Source organism: Chlorocebus sabaeus, chromosome 3 (genome assembly GCF_047675955.1).
Source record: "Chlorocebus sabaeus isolate Y175 chromosome 3, mChlSab1.0.hap1, whole genome shotgun sequence".
NCBI classification, from domain to species: Eukaryota; Metazoa; Chordata; class Mammalia; order Primates; family Cercopithecidae; genus Chlorocebus; species Chlorocebus sabaeus.
In genome coordinates this window covers 65004852-65027493 of record NC_132906.1, presented here as the reverse complement: position 1 = coordinate 65027493, position 22642 = coordinate 65004852, and the positions used below count along the sequence as shown (strand labels likewise).

General features: G+C 34.9%; 1 pseudogene; it reads right to left on the bottom strand.

Annotated features, from left to right (window-relative positions):
- Positions 1 to 21032: 21032 nt before the first annotated feature.
- LOC103214629 (glycogenin-1 pseudogene) lies at positions 21033 to 22031 on the bottom strand (annotated as a pseudogene).
- Positions 22032 to 22642: the final 611 nt, after the last annotated feature.

Below are 22642 nucleotides of genomic sequence, written 5' to 3'. Positions count from 1 at the left end.
TAAGGCGCAACACATTTTAAAAATGCTTAGTCTTCAAATTCATGAACATGGTGCTTCATTAATTGGGCTTTTCGATATTTTAATCAGTCAAAAATTAAAGTTTTGATTATGAATTCCCAGCTCATTAAATGTATTCTGAAGTATTTCATGTTTTTGATGCTGTATCAGATGATAACATTTGGTAAATTTATGTAGATAAATTAAAATTATAAAGTAATATATTCAAAGTAACTATTATATAGCAAGTGATTACACAGAACTTTTATGTTCCTGACAACTTCTGAAGCATATTCTTTATGTAAGCCTTATTATGATTGTATAGGTGGATTCTACTGTTATGATTCTCCTTTTCTTTTATCCACCAGGAAACTGAGACTTTGAGAAAGTAGGATCTTGGTGAGAATTTTATTTTTTAGCCACCCACTTAGCTTTACCTAAATTTAGTAATATTTCTGGATGTTTTGATCATGCAAACTAAAAAATTTCTATTTAAATTAATTCCAATCAATATGATTGGATTTCTTTGTACTAAAACCTCAAAGAATCTTAATGTACAAGGAGGTACAACTTTTAAGGACAGTCAGTAAGTGAGATAGATCTGAAAGTGTGGTGTTAAAGCATATTGTTAGAAATGATGGCAGAGGTAGATTTAGAAATGGGTCTTACAGAAGAATATTTTCATATTCACCGTGTTATAATTGCCTTTCTATCTTTTACTTTTTAATTCTAGATACCACCGGACTCTCATTTTCTATGAAATATATTAACATAAAATAAACATTGTAAAAATTCTGAATACAATTTCTAGTTGTTTTGTATTTAAATATTTTAATAATAGCTGATATGAAATTAACTTGAAATAAGGTTAACCCATGAATACAAACTCAAAGAAAATAATTTTGCCACATTATTTCTTTTCACAAAGCAATTCTATAGTATAATAGCACGATTTTTTATGAATTCTATAATAATGTGCTTAAATGATGTGGGGTACGTCTATCTTTAATACTATTAGTTTTACACATATTTTAATGCATGAGAATTAAAGCAAGGAATACTTTTCTTTTTATATGTTAACTCCCAAAGTACTAAAAATAAATTATAATTTGAAATTAAACTTTTCATATTTCTATGTAGCATAGTTTTACCCCAATGAACTTAGAATGTAGTATTTTCAGTTTCCTAAATAGTCACTTTAATAGTACATGGAATAGTCCAGAAAACCTAACTTGAATAGAAGCTAAGCAAAAACAATGCATAGATAATAGATTTCCTATTATTTATTGTTTAAGGTAACCAGAGTTTGTTAAGCAATACAATGCCGTACAGAGTACCCCTCCTACATGCATAACAAATCTTATAATACGGATCAGCCTGTAATGGAGGCTTCTAACAAAGAAACAAAAGTTTTGACCTACATGTCATATCAACTAAATACCTAAGTTAAATATGCAAAATTTTGCCAGTGGCAATTTTCCTTTCTGCATTGAGGCGTAACTTCAATAATATCTGTACTTTAAAAATCCATAAAAATGAATTTGTCCCAGTAATGGGAATTAAGCAAATTATGAAAATTATCTGTCTAGTGCTTGACATCATAAATAAGAGTCTTGTATAGTTAGTGTCATAGATACATTTCCAAGTTCATGAATGTCTAACTGAATGAATCTATTCCTATGTCAAAAATGATGGTCTCTTTGTGACTTATAACCAGTTTTCACCTCTAGTATGTAGGGTCCTGTATCTTTTGACCTCTGTCTCTCTTTGCATCACCTCTTCTCTCACTGCCCTACAGCTTTCTATTCCCCTTGCCCCAGCCAGGGTTCTTTGAATGAGTTTTTTTTTACCCACAGGCCTTTGCAATGACCAAAATGGTTTTACTTCTACTATTTCTGCACAATCTTTCCCAATTTAACTGTAATTTATCCTCTCATCTTGACCAAGTGTTACTTCCCCTTGGAAGACTCTTGCACTCTTTAAACCTGACCCAAGTCCTTTACTATCTGTTTTTAAAGCAACCTGTTAACATGCAAGTTTTATGATTGCTTGATTCACATTTATTTACCCCCCGATAACTCTAAGTTACACTAATTATTAGCACAATGTTATATTCATAATAGTCCCTTTATAATTTTTTTAAATTTATTTTTTATTTATTTTCAATTTTCTTGGAGACGAGGTCTCACTATGTTGCCCAGGCTGGTCTCAAACTCCTGGCCTCAAGCGATCCTCTGACTTCAGGCTCCCAAGTGCTTGGATTACAGGTGGCAGTCACTGTGCCCAGCCTGTAAATATTTGTAAGCGTCTTTTTGTTCGTTTGTTTTTCCTTTATATTTATCTATTTTTTAAAAGACAGTGTCTCACTCTGTGGCCCAAGCTGGAGTGCAGAAATGCTAGCAGCTCACTATAACTCCTGGCCTCAAGCAATTTTCCTACCTCAGCATTGCGAGTACCTAAGACTACAGGTGTGTGCCACTACGTCCAGCTCTTTTTATTTAATTTAGTTATGGATTTTTTTTTTAGAGACAGGGTCTCACTGTTTCCCAGGCTTGCCTCGAAGTCCTGGCCTCAAGTGATCGTTCTCTCATCTCAGACTCCTAGAGTGTTGAGATTATAAGCATGAGTGACTGCACCCAGCCCATAAATATTTATTAATAAAGAAACTATTACAATGCAAGCCTTAAATTATTAATTGGTATAACAAATCACACAATTGCTTATGTCAGAATCTAGAGGCATTGGTACCTCTTTTTCCTTACTCAGCCCCTCTAAGCAATAAATTCTGTTAATTCTAACTCTAACATATTTAACATAATATGTATATCCATTTGCCCCACATCATTATTTTCTAATATAGTCTCTCATCTGGACAATTGAAATTTCTTTCTAATTCTTCTAGTCACATTTTCTTTGTATTTATACAGTTCATTCTCCATACAACTCTATATATGATTTTTTAAATAACAAGCTGTTTTATATCTTTCTATTTTTTTAGTGAAATTTCAATTAATTAACAACTGTTTTAATATTGTTTAAAATGTTGAATGGTTTTGCACTATATTTATCTTAAAATCTTAATTTATCTTAAAATACAAAAGAAATACAATTTGTTTGTATTTCTACAATTCATTCTCCATACAACTCTATATATGATTTTTTAAATGACAAGATGTTTTATATCCTTCTATTTTTTTCAGTGAAATTTCAATTAATTAACAACTGTTTTCATATTATTTAAAATGTTTAATGGTTTTGCATTATATTTATCTTAAAATCTTAAATGTTGAATTATCTAGACTTATTTTATGACACTCTTGCACGCGCCATATGGGTCTTCTTTCTAATCGTTTACCAAGTTTTTGTTTCTAACTCAGACCATTCATACTTTCTGTTTCCTATGCCACAGATATCTTTCTTTTTTTTCACCCCCCAACACTCTCAGACCACTCTCAAACTACTATTTATGTCTGACTTCTCACACTAAATTAGATCATCTGGCTTCTAAGTATATATTTAATAGCCAAATTATTTCTGTGAGGCTCTCTTGCCTCCTTAAACTGGCATGCTTCATGGGTAACTATAGTCCTTGTCTCCTATACTCAAATTAAAATAGTATATAAATCATTTATAGAACACTTTTTAATTTTTGCGTGTATGGGCAAATGATCTTAAAGTTACCTTAGATAAGCATAATCTTATATTTTGCGAAAATATTTTTTTCACTTCTTTGTATATCCTCTAAGAAATGTTGTATTTTGGCCAGACGTGGTGACTCACGCCTGTAATCCCAGTACTTTGGCAGGCCGAGGCGGGCGGATCACGAGGTCAGGAAATCTAGACCATCCTGGCGAACATGGTGAAACCCCCGTCTCTACTAAAAATACAAAAAAATTAGCCGGGCGCGGTGGCGGGCGCCTGTAGTCCCAGCTTCTCGGGAGGCTGAGGCAGGGGAATGGCATGAACCCGGGAGGTGGAGCTTGCAGTGAGCCGAGATCGCGCCACTGCACTCCAGCCTGGGCGACAGAGCGAGACTCCGTCTCAAAAAAAAAAAAAAAAAAGAAAGAAAAGAAATGTTGCATTTTTTTCTGTGATAAAACTTTGAAGCAACAAGAAGTTATCACTACAATGTCATTATATTTTTATTCCACAAGCATTGAAACTGTCTATGTGGGCCTACTTAAACACATGAGTTCCTGAAAGCAGAGAACGTTCCCCTGCTGAGGTAAGAGTCAGAGAATGAGATGTGACTATGGAAGGAGAGTCAAAGAGAGTCACCTTTTCTGGCAAAGAAGACAGAATAAAGGGGTCATGAGTCAAGGAATGTAGATGTCCACTAGAAAAAGAAATTCTTCAGCCAGTGGAAGGAGATTTAGGTCAGAAACATGCATCTACATAAACAAGGGAAAGCAATATAACAGGAATAAGTGAAGGTGAAATAAAATATTTTATTATCCTCATTATTAACTAGTCTAGAATACAACTATTTAAATCAATAATAGAAACATGTCATAGGTGATTAGCATACATGTATAATTGAATTGAATGATCAAAGTGTCATAGAGATAGATGAAAGGGAGGGACTTTAAATACTCTGTGATAATGTACCTGCAATACACCTGAAGCAGTATAGTGTTATTTGAAGGGAGTCATAGACTACTTTAAATTGTATATTGGAAACTCTAGACCAATCATTATTTTTTTTCAGGGTAATATAATTGACTGACAAAAAAAAGGAGATAAGAATAAAAAACATGTTCACCTACATCCAGAGAAGGCAAGAAAAGAGTTGGGGCAGGAGATAGAGGAAATCTATAGAAAACAACTATAAATGTGACACAGATTAATCCAATTACATAAGTAAATGTATTAAATGAGAATGAAGTAAATATACCAAATTAAAGACAAAAGTTGTAAGAAAGAATAATGATAATAAATCTAACCATATCATCTACTACAAGCACACTTTAAATTTAAAGACATGGGTAGATTAAACGTAAAGGGATGAAGAAATATATACCATGCTCACACTCATCAAAAGGAAGCAAAATTACCTAATTTATTTCAGAAAAAAACTCACTTCAGAACAAGGAAAATTATTAGGAACAAAGAGAGATATTATATAAAGATAAATATGTCAATTTTCAAAATAAAAAATTCTCAACTTGTATGCACCTAACAAGACAGCATCAATAAGGTCAAGTTAAAGACTGATCGAACTAAAAGGAGGAAACAGACAAGTCTACTATGATAGTAAGGGACTTCAATACTCCTCTTCCAGTAATTGACAAATCAAGCAGGCAGAAAATCAATAAAGATATAGCTGACTTGAACAACACTGTCAATGAACTCGAGCTATTTGACATATAAGAAATGCAGCAACCAACAGTCAGAAAAATGCACCTTCTTCTTGCAGTCACATGGAACATTCACCAAATGAAACCATATCCTAAGATGTAAAATCCAACCTAAATTTAAAAGTATAGAGATAATACAAATATATTCACAGATCACAAATGGAATTAAACCAGAAAGAAATGCCAAAAAGGTAGCCAGAAAATTACCAAATATTTCACAATTAACAGACTTCTAAATAACACATTAGTCAAAAAAGAAGCCCAATGAAAATTAAAAATATTTTAACTACATACAAATTAATATAAGGGCCATATGTGGTGGTTCGTGCCTATAATCTCAGCACTTTGGGAGACCAAGGCAGGTAGATCACCTGAGGTCAGGAGTTTGAGACCTGCCTGACCAACATGGCGAAACCCTGTCTCTACTAAAAATAAAAAATTAAAATTAAAAAAAAAAATTAGCTGGGTATGGTGGCAGACACCTGTAGCACTAGATACTTGGAAGGGTGAGGCAGGAGAATCACTTAAACCTGGGAGGCAGAGGTTGCAGTGAACTGAGATGACATCACTGCACTCCAGCCTGGGCAACAGAGTGAGACTCCATCTCAAGAAAAAAAAAATGCGATGAATATAAACATTCAAATTGATGAGATCCAATGGCAACATTGTCGAGACCGAAATGTATTGCATTAAGTGCATATGTCATAAAAGATGATATCTGTAAATTCAATAACCTAAGATTTTACCTTAGGAAACTAGACAAAAGGAACAATTTGAGTCTAAAGCAAGAAGAAGAAAATATAAATATTAGAGCAAAAATCAATGAATTTAAAATCAGAAAACCAGAGAGAAAATCAATGAAATCTAAAATTTGTTCTCTGAAAAGTTCAATAAAACTTATAAAACTCTATCTAGAATAACCAATAAATAAAGGGAGAAAAATGTTACCAGTATCAAAACTGAAAGAAAGATCATGACTAATAATTTCATGGTAATTAAATGGATAACAAAAAGAATACTACAAGAAACTCTATGTCAACAAATTTGGTAACTTAGATAAATTGAACCAATTAGACTAATTAACTACGCAAAATAAAGCAGATAAAGTTGAGAAAAATTGGTTCTGGTAGATGTCTGAGTTGTCAAATTTAAATGGTTCTGGTGTTGACCAGGATGCAGCAAGTCAACAGGTAAATTTTAAGGGGTTGTGTTTTGTGAGTCCTAAATGGATTTGTGAATTTTTGCCTGAGGTATTCAAAAAGGCAGGCAAGTTAACATCAATAAAATTCAAGGTCTAGAAAGGCTGAAGAAAAATAACAGGAGAAGAGAAGCATATACAAGAAGAATTTCAGAGAATCAGAGAAAGAGTTATCTGTCAGGCTAGAAGCATAATTTGTGTGGGAAGAAATACCAGGAACTAGTTTGTTGCCAGCATTTTAAATCAGCTGGTCAGTTTGTTGTCAGCATTTTAAATCAGCAATTGTATGTGGTTGGATCTGGTTTTCATACAGAACATGAGATGATGGTTTATATAATTTGGCTGTGTCCCCACCCAAATCTCATCTTTAATTCCCACATGTTGTGGGAGGGACCCGGTGGGGAGGTAATTGAATGATAGGGCAGGTCTTTCCCATGCTGTTCTCATGATAGTGAATAAGTCTCAAGAGCTCTGATGGTTTTGAAAAATGAGAGTCTCTCTCCACAAGCTCTCTCTTTGCCTGCCGCCATCCCTGTAACATGTCACTTGCTCCTCCTTGCCTTCCACCATAAGTGTGAGGCTTCCCCAACCATGTGGAATTGTAAGTCCAATTGAACCTCTTTCTTTTATAAATTGCCCAGGCTCTGGTATGTCTTTATCAGCAGTGTGAAAATGGACTAACACAATAGTAGATTTAAAAAGACCACAAAGAACTTTAGTTTGCAGAAAACCTAAGAGAGCAACTGCTACAGTATATTTTGCTTAAGGTAATATTGGAAGTAATTCAGATGGTAAAGCAGATGAGGAAATGGTTATCATCAAGCTATTGCCACCTTAAGGTTTGAGAGCAGATGACAAAATACTAGCAAGGAGTTCAACGAAATACTAGAAAAGAGTTTATCTGGAGCAAAGTAGAGCCATTATCTTAGTCAAAATAATACAAGAGACAAGTTACCAAGGCAAAGTCTTACACACATGGGGGTAAGCAGCAAATTAGTTATCCAAACTGGGGCACAAAAACCAAATGAATGGACTAACACAATTACATAGTGGTAAGTAACAGAGAATAAGAAATTAAATATCCTGAAGTTTCGCCACGGCCAGCATAAAAATGTGTTCTAGAGACAAAGGTGAAAATAAATCTGCAGAATGGACTAAATGAGTTATAGCTGTGTGAAGTATAATGTAGAATCTGGAAAATAGCTAGAATATAAAGATAATTCTGCATTTGTTTCACATTTAAAAACATCTGGCCTTGATGTACTAATGATTTTTAAGTACAATATTATATATTCTGCACGAGTTTGTGGCAACATTTGCACACAAATTACTTAACATAGATACTATAATTACATTAACTTACCTCTATTGACAAATAAAGTAATACATTTCATTAAGAGATATAAATTACATTCTATCAATGTAGAATAATTCAAATTCCTAGTTTATCATTTTTTCACAATTCTAACTCTGAATATTCAGACATAATAGGTTGCATGATCATTAATAAGACAATCGAGTAGCTTGCATGACAATAAATTAAAATTGGATTGAAACTTCATCAAGCGACGTTACTGTTGGATGGATTCACAAAAGGTCATTAGTTAGCAACAATTTTCCAATAATCCAAGAAACAACAATGGAAAAATCACTTCTGAGTGCTTAATTACACTTATAAAGTACTTTTTCATTTCATATGCAGTGTCATTATCTATCCTCTTCTTGTCCGCTCTGTGAGGTAAATATTATTCATCCATAGCTGAAGCAACTGAGCTTCACATAAATGATGATGCTAGCAAAACTAACATAATACTTTAGTGTTGCAGACATGAATCAAAATTAGATACTTTGAATTCATTCACTCATTAAATAAATAAGCACTGGGATCTAACTAAGCCAACATTGATCATATTTAAAGTTCTGTCATAGTCACCATTTCGTGTGTAGTATCTAACACAATGCCTGGCAAATATCTAGTCCTCTAAATAAGTGTTGACTGAATCGATATACCAGGTATTTTACTATGCCCTCTTTCCTCCTCTTATCATAGAAACTCATTATATTTCATATCAGTGCAGATTATGTATCAAGGAGTGACTGTTGATCCAATACCATGATTCAATATGTTTTAGAAACAACTTTTTTTCTAAACACTGAAAAACCTCAAACTCCTCTTTTTATTGAAATTGGGGTGTCAATTATGGAGTGATACTTTAAAGTATTTCTTAGGTTGTGATTTTAAGGACATCACAAAGTCTGTATTTCACAGCCCAATATGCATACTTTGAAATATATTATTATATTAAACTTTAATAAATTACCATCTGTTTAGGATAAAATCATACTAACTAGAGATAATGAACAAAATAGATCTATAATTATGTTGCTATACTTGTGAATTTAGATTGGAGAAACTTCATTAGAATTTTCTCTAAACCCTACCTTAGCATAATTGTAACATTTTGCATTTGCTTCTCATATTATTTGTAAGTTATGCCACTATTCTGGAGTCATTGAGGAAACTGCAAGGAAGCATAAATTCTTTCTAGCAACAACTGGAAATTTTGGAATTATTTATCTTTTTTTTTTTTTTTAAGACAGGGTTTCACTCTGTTGCCCAGGCTGAAGGGCAGTGGCAGAATCATAGCTCACTGCAGCCTCAAACTCCTGGGCTCTAGTAATCCTCCTGGCAGAGCCTCCTGAGTAGCTAGGACTATAGGTATGTGCCATTATGCCTGGCTAATTATGTTTTAGAGATGGAGTCTGGCTATATTATCCAGGCTGGGCTTAACCTTCTGACCTCAAGCAATACTTCTGCCTCAGCCTCCTAAGTCACTAAGACTACTGAGAGTCACTGTTTCCAGTGGCCGCTTTTTTAACCATTGAGTTGGAAGCCCCCTGACATTCAGAGGCAGTAACTGGGAAGCAGCTCCTGTGGGTAACTCTTTAGGGGCAAAGAGAGTGAGGACATTATCTCCATTTCTCCATCTCCAATCCTATGAAGAAGAAATATATTTATAGCCTATTTGTCAAAGATTGAAAACATTTTGCCTGCCTATGATCACATAGGCTAGTTTCCTAGGTGTGAAGCTCCATTTGTGCTTTGCACTTTCAAAATCCTGTCTCCATTTACTCCTTTATTGAAGTTCCCAGATCACTTTAGAATTGTTTTTAATTTACTATGCTTGCTGAAGTCTTTATATCTGCTGAAACGTTTTTTTATCAATTCAGCTAAAATTTCTTCTATTCCACTCCTTCCTCTTCCCACCTCCGTTCCTTCTCCCACAACCCCCAACTGCCCCAGCTCTCACTCCTTTTCAGAACTAACCGTTCCACTTCACTCTCTTCTGGCTATTTTTTTGAGCTCTTGATTGGACAGTAAATTGACAATAAATGTGGAAAAATAATTCTGTTCCCAATTTTAAGAAATTCTACAAGCCAGGAGGTGATCCATTATCACTAGAAGGCAGTGTCTTTCTTGGGAATAAGTAATTGAAATACGCTTACTTGTATTAAACAAAAATACAGTATAAGGCTCAGGTGTTTTTCTTTATGTTGTTTACGGCTCAGTTGTTGGAGACAAAAGCAGTGACATTTTAGTTCTGCAATTTAGTTCTCCAATTTATCTACTAACTGTGAGCCCCTTCTCCAGTGCAGGTGAGTTTTATCTAATTCACTCATTTTTTTCTCTGTCTGTTCCAATAAAAGCTTTCAATGATTTAGACTTATTAAATCAGTTACAGTCAGATTCAAAATTATTTTAGACTTTCTTCTATTACTTATTCTGATGAGTTTATGCTTTGGAACTTCGAATACTGCCTGCTGGAGAAAATATTGTTAATGAGAGTCCAACCATTTTAGTGATAGAATGACTTTTCCTCTTTCTTGAACATGTCAAAATCAAATACAATATAGAGACACATCTCTAATTTCAAAACATTTTGTTTAGGAAGCCAGAATTGAAGTTTGGGCCATACACGCAGACTCGGTGGTACTCAGGATGCCTGAAGAACAAAGAAGGTTGAGAGCTTTTTTAATAAAAAGAAAAAAACAAATGTTAAGTATTGTTTCAAAGAAAAACTTACTGGCAATAGAGAAGCTTTAGGTAAAAACAGTCAGGACAGTGATTTTAGCAACAACTAGGTAAGATTGGTCTTAGGATTATGTCTGGCCTTTTCAGCAGTGGGGTTTGAAGAAAATTTAATTCTTCCAGTTGGAGCTATGTGCCCTGAGTGCTTTTCTCCCTGGCCTCTTGACTTGATTTAGTTAAGTATGACAAGACTGACCCAGTTTGTATAATCCACTTTCACAAACATTTGCTTCTTTAAAAAAAAAAAAAAGTTTGGCACTGATTCTAACAAGTGACATCATTCTCAAGACAGCTCATTCTCATAGCTATATTCATTGAGAAACAGCTTGTTTCCACCAACCGCCATCTTCTTAATTTATATCCCCTCTTTCTGATACATAGTTTGTTGGGCTTATGTATGTTTTCATTATCACATGCTGAGTTCACTTCCACGTCACTCTTGGCTCTTTGCACAAGTTAGGCTTTGAAGTCTCAGACTTTTTGACTGAATTTACCAATGTACATCAAGTCTAATGGTATAAGATATATGTAGGGGATTGCCTCAGTTACACTGCAGCTGGAAAGTGATAAGACAGTCTCTCCGTCTCTTAGATACTCCAGGACTTTATGTGGAACCATCTCCTGAATTCGCTGCTTCCCAAGCTTTTCTCATTTGAGACTTTGCTTAAGAGTCAGGGGCAACTTCACAGTTTTAGCTCCTTATCTCGTAATCGTTTTCACTCAAACTCCTTACTTTTATCTTGAAAGGACTGTTTTACTTTCCATGTGTGAGTGGAAGGAGGCAGCTAGACAAATGGTCATTATTACAGATCTCTTACCAGTTTTCACCAGTTTTTTAACATGATTTTTTATCTCACACTGAGTTGCACATTGTCTGAATTTAGTACAGAAAAATATGGTTATAGACATGTCCCAAGGATAAATGAAGGGCCCATAATCTAATATACAGATGAGAGATAAGGGTGGCCATTTGGAAAATATGCATAAATAGCTCGATTTCTCAAGTAATCTGCACATCACACATTAATACTCCAAATATAACTTGCTACACCTGCTTGTTAAATTTAGACTTTATGATCAGTACTTATCCAACTCATGAAGGGTCATCGATTCTACGCCTATCCCCAGCTGAACATCTGCTTACTTTTTCCAAAACTTTTAACAAATTCTTTCTTTGCCAAATACTCTGGATTGTTTGTGTCCTCTCAGCACTCATGTTAGCCTTTGTTCCTCCTCAAAACATGCTTTGATTTCTGCATTTGTGCACCAATATCCAGGATGAGATTTGACAGACGGCATTCTTTCTCTCATGGTAAGAATACTTTGTCAGACAATTTCATGTATGGTAAGAATTTTTGTATTATTTTTTCCAGTCCCAATCCATAGCTCTTATTTCCATACACCTTTATCTCAAAGAATCCTGCAGTTTCCCAGGGATTACAACTTATTTATTAATAATATGCTGTCTTGTCTTTTTACAAATTTTGTATTTGTTTTCTTTCTTCATTTTCTCTATTTTTATTTTGTTCTTTTACTTTCCTTTTTTCTCCTATTCTTTATCTAGCTGGTTTCTATTTTTACTTTTACCTATAGTATACTTAGAAGTATGCTACCAAATTTCCAAACACAAGGAAAATTTTGTTTGCTTACAACATCTAGCTTAATTTAAATATGTTTAAATAACACGCTCTTAAAAATTTCGATCTTTTGTTTTTGTTGTTGATATACGCTTTCTGGCTTAGTATAGTGTAACCTTTTTATATACTTAAAAGGAAGGTACTATAGACATTCCATATCTGCTGATTCAACCAGCCACAGATTGAAAATACTTGAAAACATAAAAATAAAAAGCTAGAAAACCATAAAAAGTAACACAAGTAGAAATGCCAATTATTTAAATATCGCTTACATTTTATTAGGTATCATAAGAAATAAAGAGTTGATTTAAAGCATACAGGAGGATTTTGTAGATTGTATGCAAGTACTAGGCCATTTTATATGTAGAAATTGAGCAATTGCAGATTTCAATATTCTCAGATATCCATGAACTAATCCCATGCAGATAAGGAGGAGTGACTGACTATCATTCAGTGGTTAGGAGTGGGATTCTACACATGCCTATTAGCTCATAGTTGTTAATGGTATTGTCTAATGTTTCAATGTTTTTACTAAGTTTGGGTCTGTTTTTCTTTCAATTCTCTAAAGAGTGCTTAACTATCTCAAACTATAATTATATTTTACCTCTATATTTTGTCAATTTTTCTTCATATATTTTGAAGTGTTATGATTAGGTTAAAACTACAAACCTACTTTTTAAAATTAAATCACTTGATGCTAGTTTACACATAAATCTTTTATATAGGCCATGACCTGGCAAGGGATTCATGTTTATCTCCTGTTACTTAACAGAGATGAATAGATTACTTGCTTTATAACCTAAAGTCATAATGTCTTGATCACACCGTTTTCGTTCCAATAATCTCAGTTATGCATTTGACATTTTAAATACCCATAGATTAGTATATGCATAAACACATACAGACAAACACATATGTGTGGCTCTGAATGTCTCTGTGTGTGTATTCTATGTTTAGGTTTTCTTCCTTTAGACAAAGGAAAAATGATACACGGTTCAAAACAATCAGGAATGTTGCAGAATTACGCTTCCCCTCCTCAGCAATTTGGCCAGGTTTCTTATTTAAATAAATGTTATTGTGTATATTTGAGGTTTACAACATGAAGTTATGGAATACATATATGTGGTAAAATTACTACTATAGTGGCCAGGTGTCTTTGGACATATATTCAACCATATTGACATAAAAACAATTCAAGTGATTTTTTAGGAAACTTAAACCATAGACAGTAAATCAAGTTTGATTTTAAAATAAGTTGATCATTTTTAAATCATATGTACTGATAATACAAAATTTGGAAAATATGTAAATGTATACTTAATGCTTATTTACACAATTTATAAGGCATTATATAGAAATTTATAAAAAGAGAATATGCATTTAAATAAGTCTTTTACAAAATCTGTGAATATCCATAAATATTAATTAAAGTTTAACTATAACTGTTGATTTCAAATAAAGTTAGATATTTTACCATTAAAAGTAATGGCAAGAATTGCAGCTAATTTTGCAACAATGAAATATATCAATATTTAGTATAATCTATATAATAGTGCCTACTAAAATTTTCTATAATCTCATGATTTTGAGCTCCAAGCCTGACTTCAGTAATTCAAACCTGTACTTCAATTGTTAAAAGAAGAGGCAAAAATCTTTCAGAGTCTTGTATATCAGACTTGCAGAGAGGGGCACCATGCAAACTAGTTTACTTAGACAACGGAAAAATAATACGCAGTTCACAACAACAAGGAATGTTGTAAAATGACCCTTCCTCTCCTGAGCAATTTGGTCAGTTTTCTTATTTAAATAAATTTTCTTGTGTATATTTGATATTTACAACATGAAGTTATGGAGTACCTATATGTGGTAAAATCATTACTATAGTGTCCAGGTGCAGTGGCTCATGCCTGTAATCTCAGCATTTTGAGAGGCCAAGGTGGGAGAATCACCTGAGGCCAGGGATTTGCAACCAGCCTGGGCAACATAACAAGACCCCATCTCTATGGAGAAAAAAAAAATGAGGTGAAAAGATCTGAGTCCAGGAGTTTGAGGTTGCAGTAAACTGTGATTGCCACTGTAATCCAGCCTGGGCAACAGAGCAAAACCTTGTATCTCTAAAAGAAAAAAAAAAATGATTACTATAGTGAAGCATATTAACCTATCTGTCATCTCACATAGTTACTTTTTTGTGTGTGTGACAGGAGCAGCTAAAAATCTATTTATTTAACAAAAGTCTTTAATACAGTACAATTTGATTAACTTTGAACAAGGTCTGTGATTAAGAAGAGGTTTGCTATCACTGCAAGAAAGAAAAAAAACTTGTATTTTACTTGAGGGCGTGTCCAAAGCACCGTCTCTAAGAATTTGAGAGTGGTAAACATGGAGTGTGAATGCTTGCTTTCTACCATAGGAATTCTGAAGGCTAGATTTGAGGATTTTCGCTGAGAGGACCTTTGGTAGCCCAGCACACAAAGAGTTTAGTAATGATATGTGATTTGCCATGGGTCAAGGAGTTATCTTGAAATGTATTCAGTCCTCCTAGAGAAAACAAGGGAAGGCTTCATAATGATGCTCTGACTGCATGCAAGGATTCTAGTAAGAATATTTTATAATAGTATAGAAAACAAAATTATGTGAATTGGAACTATAATAACGTCTTTTTGAATAGCATGAAACAGCCAGGTTTGACATATAATTCTGATCTACAGCTATCTGTATTTTCTGACTGATAGATAATGAAGAAAAAGTAAGAAAGGTAAAATTAGGTTTTTTCCGGATTTTGTACTTGGGCAAGAGGATTCTCAAGATGCTGTGATGTCATTGACTGAGAAACTGATTTGAGGTGAAACAGACTTGTAAAAAATAAAAAATAAATTTATCTTTAGAAATGTTTAATTTATGTTATAGTGGTTATTTCTAGTAGAATTTAGGGAAAATTGCATATGTACATGACAGTAACAGGCAGCAGCCAAATGCCTAGGAAGATAGCGGCGGGTTCCCAATGAAACCTCACCTGTAAGCCAAAGACCATGTAATGCCTGAAAGCCAAACTACAAGTTAAATTTTTAGACCGGGCTGAGAACTTGTCTTCTTATTTGGCATGCTTTCCTCACCCTTCACTTATTTTACAGATACCTACCCTTTACTATTTGGTTTTCTACACTTTCATGCCCAACTTTGAGTGGTGTCTTCACTTTAACCTTTTTTGCATACTCACAAACCAATCAGCACACACTCCCCTTCCTGTGCGTGTAAAGACCCCAGACTCAGTCAGTAGAAGAAGGGATGGCCTGACTTTGGGAAGGAGATGGTCTGACTTCAGGGAAGAGAGACAGCCTGACTTCAGGGAAGAGACAACCTGACTTCAGCGAAGAGAAACCGCTCTTCCCGTCCTCTCTCCAGCTCCCCGCTCTACTGAGAGCTGTTTTCATTGCTCAATAAAATTCTCCACCTTCACCATGCTTCAACAGTCTGTGTGAACTCACTCTCGGATACTGGACAAGAGCTCTGGACCCACCAAGTGCAGGTACCCAGAAAAGCTGTCACACTGACCCTTTGCCCTCTTTGGTGTAGGGCAGCCACTCCATGCTACAAGGCAAGAGGCCAACTGAGCTACTAACACACCACCATCCGTAGATGGTGAAACTAAAAGAGCACGTAACACCCACTCTGGGGTTTGGGGTCACAGGCACCCTCACCAGAGCACTGCTGCATTCCCCAGGAGGTAACTCATCTGGTCTGTCCATCGGCCCCACATGGAGTCTGCTCCTTTGTCGACGCCCAAAGCAGCCAGCTCAATACCACACCCTCTCACTCATGTGCTCCCTCCCACAAGGAGCTGAGCATAGCAGGCTGAGTCGGGGGACACTCCTGCCGTGAGTCCAGCGAAGGGGTAAAGAAAAATCCTGCATCACATGCATGGTCTAGTTCATATCTCTCTCTATCTCCATCTCCATCTTCATCCAAATTTGTATCCATACCTACAATATCTAGCTTTTTGTTTATTTTATTGATTGTTGAAAATTTAAGTTTTAGTTCAGATGACACCCTGAGATTGTGTCAGGGTAGTTAGAACATATATAATTCCAGTGGTGGAAGAGATAATTACATCTCCTCCTTATGTCAAATAGTTTCCTGATATTTTGCTGATGCTTTGAATTCCATATTTACGTATAATGTTCAAATCAGACGCTCCTAGATAAATAAAGATGACTGACAACTGAGCAGTTAAACTATTAAATCTGGGTGAAAGGGCAGCATAGATCAAAGTCAGAAATTTGCCTAAACAGTCCTCCAAAAATTTTTTGGAAAGAATAAATATTATAATAACATTTTATGTCACAGTAACCTAAAATATGTGTTAGTGCGTCTTCCTTAATATAACCTAAAGACCAGATCATTTATTCAACAATTCTCTGCACATATAGGTATTTAGAGGTAGGCATAAACATAATATCTAGGTTTTGTTTATTTCTAGTCTAAATAATTTTTCTAATTCTTGACTCTGACTTTAGTATTACCAGTCTTTCATGTAGATTTATGGCCAATTATATTTAACATGCATTATTTTATCTAGAAAACAGCATAAATGGTGACAAACACATTTTTTCCTTGATTTTATGGCTTAAATCAGCCTGTGCAATAATTTTATAAGCCTACCAGCAACATACAAAAATACCTTGAGATACATTAGAGATATTAAACCAAGTTTATCAAAGCATCTTGGAGGTGACTATGATTTCCATCTACATATATTATGCAATTCTTCTCAAATATCGTTACATCACATCAATCAGTAATACAAATAATGCCAGGAAACAGAAATCTAGTTCAAATGACCAAGAGGACTGGAAACTTTATTTGTAGAAAAAATGAATGTAGGAAGCATATTGCAAATTATACAAAACCATTGCTAAAAATAATATCATTAATACCAACAATACTCCTCCAATATCTCTACCCTCACTAGCATTTGCTTGTTTACTTTCTTTAAAATCATAGTTCTTGTTGTAGGCAATTTCTTATACAAAACGATTGAACACATTTTCGATGTCCACAATTTTAGCTCTACATATTCTTTTAATTTAGCAAAATCTAAGAATCTATCTTCACTTGAAAGATTAAACTGCAGGAACTACAAGTATTTTACATTTCAAAGTTTTTTTATTGTCTGTCAGATTTACAAATCTATTGAGTTGGTGGAAATTATCAGTTTGATTAAGCTATTTAAATTTAATAATTATTATTATTAGTTTTGCTATGTTATTCATGTATTGATACAGAAAATACTGATTCAGCACCTATCACAAGTTTACATAATCTTCTGTGCACAGGATGAAATAATTATGGCAAGACAGATGAATGTTCTACCATCCCTGAGCTTAAATTCTAATGAAGTTAGACAATGAATCATATTAAATTTGAAGCATACTTTGACAAAAGAAGAACGGAGTATATTAGAATAAGCAATAGTAAAGAAAAACACTATAATCTATGGGATGAAAAAATATGGGACAGATACTATTTAAACTGAAATTAAGAAGATGAATAGATGTTGATAAAAAATACTGGTACTGATGACGTTAGAAAATGATATGATATGAGAGGTTAAAAAATTGGAGTATGTTCCTGGGACAGGGATCCAATTCCTAAAGGAAATGACACCTATTCCAGTTATTATGCCTGCATACAAATTACAACATTTAATGGCATAAATAGCCATTTGCTACACTCAGATTTTGTGGATCAGAAAAATATTTGGCTTACATGTGTGGCAATTGATGCTGGCTGGTGACTTTGTACCTCAGTTCCTGTCTATGTGGGAAACTCTATTTTCTTTTTACATGGACTCTTTTGGGCTTCCTCACAGCATGGTGCTACCTTCTACAGATGAACATACTGACAGAGCTAGAGCTAGAGATGAGGAGAAAGGGAGAAAGACACATAGAGGAAATAGTGATGGAGAGAGGGAGAGACAGAAAGACTGAGATGAGAGAGAGAGAGAGGGAGAGACATAGAGAGACAGAGAGTGAGATGTGGAAACTCTTTCTTTTTATGACTAAGCCTTAGAAGAAACCTAGGATCATTTCTACCATACTCTACTGGTTACAGAAAGCGCAGGCTATCACTCAGATGCAAATAGAGGTAACAGAAACTGTCCATCTCAACTACAGGAAAACCAGTCATATATGTAACAGTCTTCTTTGGAAAATGCAGTTTTCCCTAGTCCACTTGAGTAGTTCAAAATGTTTAGAATTACTAAAGCATGGTGTGAAAGAGGGAGGGAATTCAGTGATTTACAAGATATGTGGAAACATAGTTTTATTCGAAGGAGTCTGGCAAGATGTTGATGGGTTTCATGTAGGAAAATGACTTCAGCAGATTAGTGTGTTACAAAGATCTCTTCATGTGATTACTTTGTTAAAAGGGAGCAAGTCTAAATATGCAGAGTATTGCAGTTGCTTATTTGAATAACTTGTATAAGTTAGGACAAAATCAGAGCACTGAGAAATAAAACAGAACATACTTTTAGCAATTAAAATGGGAAGGGTGTGTGATTAATTAGTCATAAGGAGTTAGGGAGAAAAAAGAATATAAATGTTCAACATATTTCTGGCTTAACCGACTTAGTGAATGGTGGTACCATATAAAGAAAGCAAAAGAGGAGTATATTTAAAGGAAAAATTGTGAGTCGGTGATGTACATCCTTGGTTTTAAGGAGAGATTTTGAGTAAGAAATGGAATACTTTGGAAGTCATAAGACAGGATAAAACTGAAAATATAGATGTGAGGAATTTTCAATATACAGAGAACAACTGAAATCATAGGTGCTTAAGAGATGGATTTATAGTAGTACATAAAAGTGGAAGAAAACCAAGTCTATGAATGATCCTGTGACACACTGACATTTAAAGGCTGAGAGTGATAGCAAACATGTATTGGAATTGTTATTTAATATGTTCCAGTCAGTTTCTAATTGTTTTACAATTTTGGTCATGTGTGCTCTTACAATAATCACATGAAGTAAGTGTTATTGTTATTTTTTAATGAATAAGAAACAGAATTGAGACAGGCTAAGAGATTGTATGTGAAATCCAACTTGGACATTTAAGTCCAAAGCCTATGCTTTTCTTGACCACTCTGATTTGCTGCTCAGAAAATTAATTTAATGAGAAGAGATGGAAAGAATGAATAGCACAGGTGCCAGAGTGACAGAAAGAGAACCAGTACTGACATAAAGAGAACCAGTACTGACAGAGTCATCAACATGATAAAGAAAGAGTATTTCAAAAAAAAAAATGTGTTAATAGTTTCAAATATTTTTAAAGTCTTCAGGTGATTTGGTAAGTTTGGGGAAGATAAACTACAACTGAGAAAATAAAATCCAATTTTATTAAAATCACAAGATATTAATATTATTTTAGAGTTACAAATATATTTATCTTAAATTATTCGACCACATATTTCACCCTCAAAATTGGAAGTAGCTATTTATTTCACACCATAAATCAAATATTTTCAAAAATATCATTTATTTAAAAGTTTAGATCAAACAATAAATTCAAATGACTGAGGGTATTGGAGCAACATCTTTTAGTATTTATTTGAGTTCATTTATTAATTTGAACATTTTAGGGAGATTTGTTCCCTCTGTTAAGTTACGTTGACATGTTAGTTTAAATTAAAAAACACATTAAATTACTTGCCAAAGCACAAAATTGAAGAGATCCTGTCATCGTGTCTTCAGCATCAGAACTTTGCACTAGCAGTGGTTCCCACCTCCAGCTACTTCCATTACACCTAAAACCAGCCTTCATGTACACTTTCTGAGGTGCACACAGTGGATGGGCCACACCTACTTCTCAAAACCTAAATTCTATCTGCATGTTTTTCTTCTTAAGATGTTCCAGATCTTTTCAATCTCCATTTCTGAATCTTTTTATGGTAATAAGCCTACATTTTTCATACAGGGTGCCACTGCAGCGTTTTAGCATTTAGCATTTAGCATTCTGCTCATCTAACCGTCATGAAGAGGCTAGAGTTGGGTGCCACGCTGGCAAAGCTCCATGCCTAGTCACTTACACAGTATTCAAAATGTGTATTCATGGATGCAGATACTCTGATCCTAGCAAATATTGATGATCTTTTTGAGCGAGAAAATTTGTCCTGTATAAAACTTACTGCATATAGAAAACTGATGGACATCTTCAGACACTAAGACCAGGAAATAAAATGGGTTAATGCTATTTGTTGATACATTTATGGATCACTCAGCATAATTAAAGCATATGCATAAGGTAAAGCATAATTCTGCTTTACCTGAAAGCAGAATTGTAATCACTCACTCTGGCAGCACAGGGCAATTCTAAAATACAGGTCTAGTGAAAGGTACGTACAACCAGCAAGTGAGCAAGGGACAGATGCCATGTCCTCTTCTGAAGGGAGTGTCTGCTTTGGAACCAGGGTCTGCAGATTTTAAAAATTGATATAGTCATGAGTTGCCTTTACTATGTATGTTGACAATCAGCAAAAGTGAGAATTTCCAAAATGTGCTAAAGAGAATTTAAAAACAGAGCACTGTCCAAATAACAATTGCCGCTTCACAACTTTTGCCCAGTTCTCGCCTGTTGTCCTGTGAAAACCTCTCATCTGATGAGTTTTAGTGAGTCTCTTGAAGCCATAACAGACTTTTCTCAACCTAGCTCTAGGTACTAAGTATTAGGAACACGTGTCCACAGGAAATGGCAGTGTTTCTACTGGAGGTAAGTGTCACGTGTCCTCTTGATGTCAAAGGAATCTGGTCCCATATAATCAGCCTGGCCCTATTTCCACCACTCCTTCTGTTCTTCCAAGGATACAAAAAGCTGTGCCATAGCTGGAATCTCCCCAAGGGACAGATATGATATGCCTCCTGAGATATCTTCCACATTTACATATGAGCAGGTGTCTTTGACAAGGTCAAATTGTTGAAGCAGAGGTAAAACATTCATGGTAAAGATGCTCCAGAACAGGATGAGAAATGCTGAATGAGTCACACTGGGATCATGGGACTCACTTTTGACATTTTTTGTTTTGGGATCATAACTATAATTCTATGATTTGGCTCATTCTAGGAAATGCACGATTTTGGCACTTGCAACAAACACTTTAAATGCTGGGAGGTAGGAGTATATAGAGATGTCACTTAGGTTATAAATGAACAGCATGTGTTTTCTGATGTCTGTTGTTGCCCAGATGTTTAAAAAATGTGTTCAGTAAGCCTTGGTCTCCACTGTCACAACTACCTTGCTCAGAAGCAAGATGCAACAGCTGATTATATGTTTCAACCAAAGGCTGATAACCAAAGATTCCGGAATTGAAACAGTTAGGCCACCCTTGGTTGGGTGCTGCTGACAATTCTTCTTGCTCAAAAAGATCAATATTTGCTAGGATCAGAGAATCTGCATCCATGAATACACATTTTGAATACTGTATAAGTGACTAGGCATGGAGCTTTGCCAGCATGGCACCCAACTCTGGCTTCTTCATTATGGTTAGATGAGCAGAATCGCTGCTGTCCAAGACATTTACCATGATGACTTCATTAAAGACTGTCTCTAAAACTTTTCTCATGGAGTTTGAGACTTGCGGGGTTGCAAACACGACCAGCCTTCTGGTGGTCCTGTGCTGTTTTAGAGGTGAGCCCCGGACCAGGGCACCCCTTTGGTGTAGGCATAGTTTGTGGTCAGTGTTACAAAGGCCTGATCTGTCATGGTGCTGCCCAGGGGTGCAGGTGGACGGGGCAACTGCAGGTCGGTGGCTCAGAGAAGCCTGTGCCTGGAGGTAGCAGGACCAGCGAGGGGGCGTGAATCTATTCCTTCAACCCTAGGGGTACTAACTGCTTCTTGCAGTAATTTCTTGGTCACTCCTGTTTCCTTTCTTGTTGCTTTTTCCATCTTCTGTGTAATCTGTTATTTCTACCACATACTCGCTTTTTAAACATCTAATGTTTCTGTGTTACTGACTGGACCCTAGTAGTAAATATTGAACAATGCTTGCTGATTTGTTTTTCTGTGGTCTCTTCAAGGATTCCCCACAATCCAATAATAAAGACTTCATGTTTCATAAATGTTTCAGAAGTAATGCCTAGGAGGCTTAAAAATTTTTGGTCAAAATTAAAGAAGATATTTTGTTAAAATGTCTAGACATATTATTGCCATGTATTATAAAAATGGTGATTTAACTTTTAATTTAAAATTAACGTATTTAAAAGTATTTAATGCATTTAAAAGGCATTTCCTGGATATGCCTAAGTGGATCTTTAGTCACATACAGTTACTTCCTGATTACTACTTTAAAGAAGTTGCCCCTAGTTGAATGAGTA